We start from the raw sequence: 10,025 nt of genomic DNA, 5'->3' as shown, positions 1-10,025 counted from the left end.
AAAACCCTGTTTCACTCTGAACAGATTATTAAACCTGGAGTTATTTCAAACAGGAACATTGTTTTCTAAAGTTACATCATGTTTTCTTTATTCAGACTGGAGTACTGCAGTTTGTCAGAGATCAGCTGTTCTGCTCTGATCTCAGCTCTGAAGTCCAACATCCATCTGAGACATCTGGACCTGAGTGGCAACGATCTGCAGGATTCAGGAGTGGAGCTGCTGAGAGATCTTCTGGAGAGTCCAGACTGCAGACTGGAGACTCTCAGGTCAGTTCACTGACTCTCTGTTACTGCTGGAGATCTCACATGTTCACTTTGGAATTTAACCTCATTTATATTCATTAATAATTTACAGCCATAAAGTTGTAAATGTCCTTATATTCATATTTCATTTTTAAGAGTAAGAAGTAAGAACTGCAGACATACATGTTGACTGTTTCTTAAAGTAACTGAAATAGATGTTAGTTGTAAAAATTAAATCTATGTATTTAATATTTAGTAAACGATAACGTCTGAATAAAGGTCATCTGAAGTCATTTTAGTTTTACATGATAAAGTTCACTTTCTGAAGTAGACATAATTTTCTGTTCAGATTCATTTAAATGTTGAGTAACATCTGATTGGATTATAAACTGATTTGTATCCTCATCATGTTTTCTTTATTCAGACTGAGGGGCTGCAGTTTGTCAGAGATCAGCTGTTCTGCTCTGGCCTCAGCTCTGAAGTCCAACATCCATCTGAGAGAGCTGGACCTGAGTTACAACACTCTGCAGGATTCAGGAGAGAAGCTGCTGAGAGATCTTCTGGAGAGTCCAGACTGCAGACTGGAGACCCTCAGGTCAGTAAGGGGTCTCTGCTGGTTCAGCAGTATTGTATGAAACACAGGGAGGTGTTTCTCTCACTGGGGAATCACAACAGATCAGTGATGTTACCCACTGACTGCAGGCTCTTTCATTCTTCCATCAACTATAGAAGGCCAGCTGAAAATGCAAAGCCACATTTAGTAAGTAATCAACTTTCCACCAGACATATGGGATTTGACAGAAGAGTGGAAAAGGTAGTCTGTTTTTGATGGGATGTTTTTAGCTCCTTGACTAATGACTGTTACTTCCTGTAATGCAGCTGAGAGCTGTGGCAGTCAGTCGTAGTGTTTGCAGAGAAGATATGATGGGATGTAAAGCATGAGATCAGTCAGGACTCTGAAGCTGACTCAAAGAACAAACACTTATTTTAAACTGGATCCATAACTGTTGGATTGTGTTCATCCCTACAGGATCAGATATGATGAGACGATCAGAGCCAAGATCCAGAAGAACTGTGAGTACTGAATATCCTCCATTCATCAAGATATGAAACTCTTTCATGGAGCATGTCCTCAGAGGAAAACAACACTCTTGTTTTTCTCTCTTCATCATTTTGGCTGTTTCTCTTCACAACAACTGTCTATCAAAACAGTGACGCGTGAGTAGAAGTACTTAGATCTGGTACTTCAGTAAAAGTAGAAGTACTCAGATCTGGTACTTCAGTAAAAGTAGAAGTACAAGAGTGTAGGAATACTCTGTTACAGTAAAAGGCCCGCATTCAAATGTTACTCAATACAAGTAGAAAAGTATTAGCATCAAAATATAGTTAAAGTACCAAAAGTAGTCAATAGCCGCATTCACACCAAGTACTTTGCCGTACTCAGTGCCGGCACTTATTACCCCAGGGCATTTAGTACAGATCGCGTTCACACCGGAATAAATTCCCTGAGGGAAGATTACGCTGCTGACGTCACTTCGTCTTCTTCTGCTTTGGGTTTACTGGCAGGCCGCAAACAACTTCACGGCGTATACTGCCACCCGGAGTCCCCGGCCGGAAGTCCCCGGAGTTGGGGACTGGCTTCAGTAGAAGCTGCTGGGAGTCCCAGCAGCTTCTACTGAAGCTTTCCGAGTAAATCGCCAGAACGCCAACACCTCCTCATCTCCACCGCTCCCATGTTTTATTTTGTGTTGCCATAAGTTAGTCTCTCTGTGTTTGTGCGCTGGGCTAATGCTAATGCTAATAATGGATATTGTGACTATACAAGGACAAGTACTCCAAGTGGTTAGCTGTTATAAATACCTTGGTATCTGGCTTGATGATTGTCTTACTTTTAAACTTCAGGTCACTAATCTGCTTAAAAAGCTGAGGGTTAGACTAGGTTTCTTTTTCAGAAACAAGTCCTGTTTCTCTTTTGAAGCCAAAAAAAGGCTAGTCACTGTGACCTTTTTACCTGTGCTAGACTATGGTGATTTGATCTATATGAATGCACCTGCCCATTGCCTGGAAAGGTTAGATGCCGCCTATCACAGTGCTCTGAGATTTGTTACTAACTGTAAAGTACTTACTCATCACTGTACCCTGTATGCCAAGGCAGGTCTGCCTTCACTTACTGGTCGGAGGCTCAGTCATTGGTACATATTCATATACAAAGCCATGCTGGGTAAACTACCGACTTATATCTGCTCTTTGATCTCACAGAGAGTGGCAAGTAGCTATTGCCTGAGATCCCAGGATGTGTTCTTATTACATGTGCCAAGTGCTAGGACTGTTTTAGGTACTAAAGCTTTTATGTGCGCTGCTCCTCTAGCTTGGAACACTATGCAAAAAACATTGAAACTGAGCATTTTGATTCCCTTGCATCATTTTAAAGCACGGCTGGATGAAATGTTAATGGATACCTGTCACTGTAAATAGGTTGCTAATGTATACCCCTGTAATTTATGTTGTGATGTCCTTTTGTTTTCTGTTGTTTTTATGTGTAACCAATGTACCGCAGGTCTCCCTTGAAAAAGAGATCGTTGATCTCAATGGGATTTTTTAACCTGGTTAAATAAAGGCTAAAAAAAAAAAAAAAAATGCTAATCAGAATCAGAATCAGAATACCTTTATTAGTCCCACGGAGGGGACATTTGCATCGTTACAGCAGGAAAGAGCCACAGACAGCTTAATGTTACCTGTGTTAAGAAAAACAAAGTACTAAGTTACGATATAATAAAAAATATAATAAAAAAAATAAAAGTAAAAGAAAAATACTTTCCAAAATACAAATCCTGTAACAGTTCTTAGGATTTAGCAGCCAGGTATATATTACACAGTTATTAATGCCTATGTATATGATGTATATATTGCACATAGTATGATGGTATTTAACTGCAGCAAGTTACACATTATTAATGCTAATAATGCTAATGCTAATAATGCTCATGCAAGGATAATAAAATGGCGGCTCTACAAAACATTTCAGAGTTGTACGGGGCGTGGTTTGCAATTCGCCCAGCCAATCAGAACTGGGGCACTTTTTTACCCCAGGAAAGTACCATCTCTCAGCAGGTACTAAAAATGGGGGTAAAAGTTCCCGAAATTACAGATGGAGCATCTTATTTCAGACAGTTTGAAACGCGAGGGTCGTGATTGGTCCGTGATCGGCCCGTGATCGGTTCGTGATGAAGAGCCGGCCCCCAGTCTGACTTGATACCGCCCCCGTGATAAATAAATGTAATTATTGTGAAGCCAGCTGCAATGGATCATTGATCCACCAGGGGGTGCAGTGGGGTTCAACACTGGAGCTCATGTGAAATCAACTTCGATACAGTAAACTGGATGTTGTGGTGCCGAGAGACGGGAGTCGGAGGCGGGGTATCAAAAGTACAAGCTAAACTTTTATTTAGCATCTGAACACACATGTAAACAACTTCATGCCTGGGAAGCGAAGACCGGCGGAAACAGCTGGTCCGGTTCACTAAAATGTCCGTGCGGAACAATACCCCAACCCATAGATCCGTGGGTGAATAATGTCAATCACCACAATGTACAGTATGTCTGGTACTAATGTATAGCAGATCTTTGTTAAGATCCATATGTCACGGATAGTATCATAGTCTGTGCTAAATAAGACATGTAATCATTTACAAAACATCACCATGTTGTTATTTAACAAAATAATGTTGTTTAGTCGAAAAAAACGAACGAGAGGAAATGCAGCCGGCTCTCGATTTGTAATCCTAATTTAATCACGATCATTTATGTTTATGTTCGCCGAATTGACATGAAATCACTGACAAATATGAATATACTGTATTCAACTTCATTCAAATGTTATTAACGTGCCTAAACTCAGTAACTCAGTAAACTTGTCAGGCAGATCAAGATCCCTGGGTGTTATTCTTCCCCATAATGACCAAGTCGCTGCAAATTATCCCGCTTATTACATGGCCACATTCTCAACAAAGTAACGACATGACTCCCAATATTAATTGAAATGCTTTTATGGATTTAGAAAATGTTTTTATTGATTGAAAAAATAGTTGTATGTATTGATTTAAATTGACATGCATCCGCTAAGAAAAATAGTCCGTTGTTACCGTTTTTAACAGTCAGAATGAAACGGCAGCTCTCAGCTGTGTGTATTTTCCAACAGTTAAGTTAACTGTAGGTTACTCTGAGTGACAAGCTTACAGTTAGTGAAGTAACACTTTTTTTTTGTGAGTCACGACCTGGCTGTTTCATTCTAATAACGCTCCAAATATGACAAATAAAGTCAAAATGTCAGTGTTTACAAACATTGACCATACCGTTCACCAGCCCCCACCCCCCTATGTTGAGTAGGCTATACTTTCTGTTTAAAACTAATTGGCCATCGGAATGTGTGTGTCCCAACCTGTGATATCTCTTCTCCAGCAGTCTGTAGGTTTGTGTTCGCATATCTATGCTGTCGCAGTTCCTGTTGTTTCTATCGTGCATTGCCGGTATGAAAGGGTCTGTGCCGGAAATATCAAGATAACACGGCAGGGTCCGTTACAGTTTGTTTTCATCTGATTTCAAATAAACAAAGTCTTGGCTTTCAGAATATTAAACTAGTTTCGGCAAATTTAGATGATAAATACAACTATGAAGCTTGTAACGGCATAATTACTTAAGCGGAGAACGGAGTAATTTAACGTTACAGCAGGCATAACAACAGCCGGTGTTTATTTTATTATTATATAGTCATTATTCATTTGTTTTAAAGCTCAATAAGGAAGATTTAAACTTTCACACACGTTGACCGGCGAAAAACTCTGCCCGGTTCCCTCGGCCCCCACCACGTTGAATAAACAGAAGGCTGCTTTTGTGGAGGAAGTTACAGCGCTACGTACAGGCTCGGCATATGCAGCTTTTTCCAGCGGTATCCATAAATCTCTTAATTTTGACCTCAAAGTGCACCAAAAGAAAACATCTTCTGTTGTAACAACAATAACATTATAAATAGTAACATAGCTGAACATGACTGAGGCTTTTTAACATAGACTTTTCCAATGTCTGAGTGTAATATCTGCATTTTCTATTTGTTTTGGTTTGATAAGGACACATCCTGGGGATTGTGTTTACAAACATTCACCATCCCCCACCCCCCTACTGTATGTTGATTTTGTTTGCCTACATGTAAATGGTGGCATTTAGTACCTACCCCCCTCTGAGTGAATACCTGTTGTACCTGTCCGGGGCTAAGCCCATAGGACGATGCTCTGATGTCAACCCCCCCCCTGTTGACAATTCACGAGCGTCTAATGGCGCGTTTCCACTACAGCGCGGAGCACGGTTTAAGAGGGCTGTGACGTCAGCGGCCCGTTTTTGGTTGCGTTTCCACTTGGCCTAATACCGGCCGGCGGGTCCTAATTCACAGTTTTTCTGGCCTCATAAAATCGTGGGTCTAGGGCAGAGACAACGAGGCTGAGTCGGGCTGAGTATGCTAAACTAGAGAGAGAATCGCTGGCAAGGGGGCTACAACTACAACAAGATGGACATATTTGACCGTGATTTAATTGTAATACACGTTTCAAAATGATGCCGAAGTAACAACATACTGATACCGGTTAGTAAAAACCATGAATTAATGTTTTGTCAAGTCTGCAGACAGACGGCAGGCGAAAAACCTTTTAAAATGCGTGTTTTCTAAATGGAGATTGGCTAAGCTAACGCAGTATATGCTCCGACCGTCCACACTCACAACAACGGCCTATACAGACATAAATAAAGCAGCGACTGTATTCACCATGACACAGGCAGTCTGTGGTTTGTACTTGTTTAACTTTTGTCTAGTTTCTGAACATATATGAGGAGCTGTGAGCTCTGAGTGCTAACAGCTAACGGCTGTGTTGTTTTTCTGGGGTTCTCATTGAAGATGACGTCACGGCTCCGCCTACACTGCGTTACTATAGATACTACCCCAGTTCCTAAACTGTAATGGAAATGCGCCATAAAGTGAGCCAGTCCTAACGAGGCCTAGCCATACCGAGAGAGGCCGAGCAAGGCCGTGTAGTGGAAACGCGCCATAACTCTCTCCCCCCTCCCCCGTCGCACCTTCTAACAGAGCCCCCCCACATATCAAATCCCAATTGAACCCCTGGCCTCTGGAGCAGAAATGAAAGAGTTTTAAAAATGTTTACGTTTTGGTAAGTTTTTAGGGAAATGTTGTAATATTGCAACGTTGGCCTTAGGTGGGAGCAGAATTTCTGTCTTTCTACTCACATTGTCTGAATAACTATATTGAAAAACTAAGGGTTAATTTGCAGGATTGATTGCTTTAAGTAGCTAGGCCCTATATCAGTATATAGCATGAATAATAATCACACATCACTCATATTTGTTATGAATAATCATTTATCATTTATTAAATAGTAAGTCGCTTTGGAAAAGCATCAGCTAAATGCAATTTATGAAAGCCTCACTCAGGATTTTTTTAACAAGTGTTTTTATTGCTCTTGGGGCATTAAAAACAAGATTTTAACTTTTTTTTTATATAATATCTGCATTTTCTCTTGTGAAAAACTAAATCTTAGTTTGGCCATAGTTATTTAATATATAGCGCCATCTCCTGGTTAAATCCTGAAATTGAAAATCTGGCAACGCCCTCTTGGAAAATAGTGGGAGGGCTTAACATTCCCAGATACTGGTCTTTGGCAGGTCTTAGGCAGGTAACTGGCTGGTAGTAGGCAGGAAGCTGTATGCTGGAGTCTGAAATAAGATGCTCCATCTGTAAATACTCTTTTTGGTGTGAACGCGACATAAGGGGTACTAACGGAACTAAATGCGAAAAGTACGGTGAAAAGTACTCCGGTGTGAACGCGCCTATTGTGCAGATTGGTCCATTTCAGAATAATATAAGTTTTATAATTATTGATCATATCAGGTATTAAATATATGTAGTGGAGTAAAAGTACACCATGTACCTCTGAACTGTAGAGGAGTAGAACTACTAAGTAGCATAAAATGGAAATACTCAGGTAAAGTACAAGTACCTCAACATTGTACTTAAGTACAGTCCTTGAGTAAATGTACTTAGTTCCTCTCCTGATCTGTAAAGCTCTCCCAACATATGCAGGTTAGCATCCGGAAGCTTCTATGTGCTGGGGACCCGTACTGTACATTTCTCTCATCACACTTTGGGCTCCTCAACATGTGTGGGTTCCCAGCAGGACTCTCTGAGCTGCAGACACATTCTTTCTGTGACTTTGTTCCAGATATTTGGAGCATAATAACTGAAGCTGTTTCTCCATGTTCAGGAACTCCCATCCCCCGAGTCCTGCGGCAGGAAGCGCTCCTTCTCTCCAAGAACTCCTGGACCCTGCAAGCTGGTCCAGAACCAGAGTCCCAGTGAGGAGTCCAGCCAGTCCACCTCTCAGAGTTAAACTAAACTACAACATTATTAAAGATCATGTTTAAAGTTAAAAAAGGATGCTTTCAGACTGAATCCAGAAGTTTCTCAAGCTGCAGTCAAAGCAGTCATTTGAGAATATATAAAACAATTATAAAACTGTAATAAGAATTACTCTGAATACTTTCTTTGGACATTTTATTTACATTTTATTTACATTTATTTCAAATCTTTCTACGAGTGCTTTTCTCATGAATTAACGACTTCATTTCACTTTTTTTCATTTCCATCTTTATTTCGAACAGATTAAAAAAACAAATAAAAAATAACAAATGTGAAAACAGAATACCGTATTGTTAGAATACAGTATTTATCAATATTCATATAATAATAATAATAAATCATATGTGTCCGAAAGGGAGCGGGAGGAAGCAAATGCTTATTAATTCCCACCCCTTACCGCTGATCAATGATTATCCTTTAAATCATTTCTGCAAGTTATTCCTACTTACATATTTACATTTATACATACATTTACAATCATTTCTCATCTTCAATCACCTTAAATCATTCTCATAGTTTTCCAAGAAAGTGTTTCTGTACATCCTTTTAAAGTGAATTATATTTGTGCTTTGTTTGAACTCCTGCTCCAAACCGTTCCATCAAATCACCCCACAGATTGTTCTACTCATACTTCTCACAGTTGTTCTGACCTTGAGTTGTTTCAAATGTAGATTTCCTCTCAAATTATACCCGCCCTCTCTGTCTATGAACAATGTTTGTAATTTCCTAGGAAGTAGATGATGTCTTGCTCTGTACATGATTTGTGCCGTTTTAAATGTAACCAGATCAGTAAACTTCAGTGTGTGTGACTTCAAGAATAATGAATGAGTGTGTTCAAGATATCCAACATTATTGATTATTCTTATAGCCCTTTTTTGTAATGTGCATAACGGCTGTAGGTTGGTTTTGTAAGTGTTTCCCCAAATCTCCACACAGTAACTCAGACATGGCAATATGAGTGTATTATACAGAGCATAATGAGTTGTAGTCCAGAATGTGTCTTGCTTTCCCCAATATTGAGATAGTCTTAGCCAGTTTAGCTTTTACATGATTGATATGAGGTTTCCAGCTGATCTTGTGCTCTCAAACCACACCAAGGAACTTCATTTCATATACTCTTTCTATGTTTAAGTTATCTAGTATTAATTGCACCTGAGGATTTGTTTTATGTTTTCCAAATAGCATAATATTTGTTTTGCTTATATTTAATGTTAATTTGTTCTTAAATCTTTTTTCTTTTTCTTGTGTATTTCATTAACAGGATATTTGATTTTTTTTAAATAAATATTATTTTCTCAGCTCTGTGATAAAAAAACTGATTTTTTAAATAAATATCCCACTTGTACTTATATCCTGATTGATGAGTCAGCAGTAAAGCAGCCAGGCGTTAACGGTCAGCTGGCATGTGTATCTGTTCATTGGCTCATATGTGTAGCATGTTTAATGGCAGTGTGTTGAAAATGGCTGACAGGTGAATATGTCAGATCTCTGTGTGTTACTCAGAGAACCGTGTGCAGTGTTTTAGAAAGTGCAGAGTTGAATTGCAGATTGTGTGCAGAGCTGAAAATGTGTTTAGAGTTCTGTTTGATTTGATCCAGCCAGTTCTGCCACAGCAAAGCATAAGGGCTCAGAGCTTGGACCTATTGTGTTCACATTATATACGCTTCCTTTAGGCAATAAGGAATCACTCGGGACATTTTCATTGTTATGCGGATGATACTCAATTATACACAATATAGACAAAAGTATTGGACCACCTACACATTAGAGAGATACCGCAGGTCCTTCCTTCCTGCAGCGGTCAGACTATATAACCACCACGACCCCTAGTAGACCCCCCACAACAAACACAGACTATAACACCTATTATCATTTCTTTTTTTAATCTTTAATACTTTGTTGTATGCATGCTTTAGGTAACATGAAGCTGTCTCTGGCTCTTTCTGCTGTAACAATGTACATGTATCCTCTGTGGGACTAATAAAGGGATTCTGATTCTGATTAAATAAACTCAACATGTACACGTATACTGGTTGTTTTTTCAGTTTAGTTTTTATAGCGCATGGTGGAAAGGAGCAGGGAGAAGTACATCTCATTTTACCTGCCCCTTCTTAAAAAAGAAAAAAATTAAATAACCAAAAAAGTAAAATAAAAGCATTATTATGTCACAGTTACAAATACTGAAACAAAAACCATCACAAGTCCACTTCATACTGTCTAGTTACGCTTTCTTTATACATTTTCTTAATTGTCATGCTGGATTTTCTTGTTCTCCCGTGCAGGTGAGGGCGGCCTGCAAAGCCTTC

The 10,025-nt window shown here is 39.4% G+C and overlaps 1 long non-coding RNA gene across 1 annotated transcript; it reads left to right on the top strand.

Annotated features, from left to right (window-relative positions):
• The first annotated feature begins 747 nt into the window (after positions 1-747).
• LOC117491197 lies at positions 748-7,784 on the top strand. Its single transcript, XR_004556751.1, has 3 exons — positions 748-837; positions 1,273-1,316; positions 7,565-7,784. It is a non-coding gene; the product is annotated as an uncharacterized LOC117491197 (long non-coding RNA).
• Positions 7,785-10,025: the final 2,241 nt, after the last annotated feature.

This window comes from Trematomus bernacchii, unplaced genomic scaffold (genome assembly GCF_902827165.1).
Source record: "Trematomus bernacchii unplaced genomic scaffold, fTreBer1.1, whole genome shotgun sequence".
NCBI lineage: Eukaryota > Metazoa > Chordata > Actinopteri > Perciformes > Nototheniidae > Trematomus > Trematomus bernacchii.
Note: the sequence above shows the minus strand (reverse complement) of the source record. Positions and strands in the feature narration are given on the sequence as shown.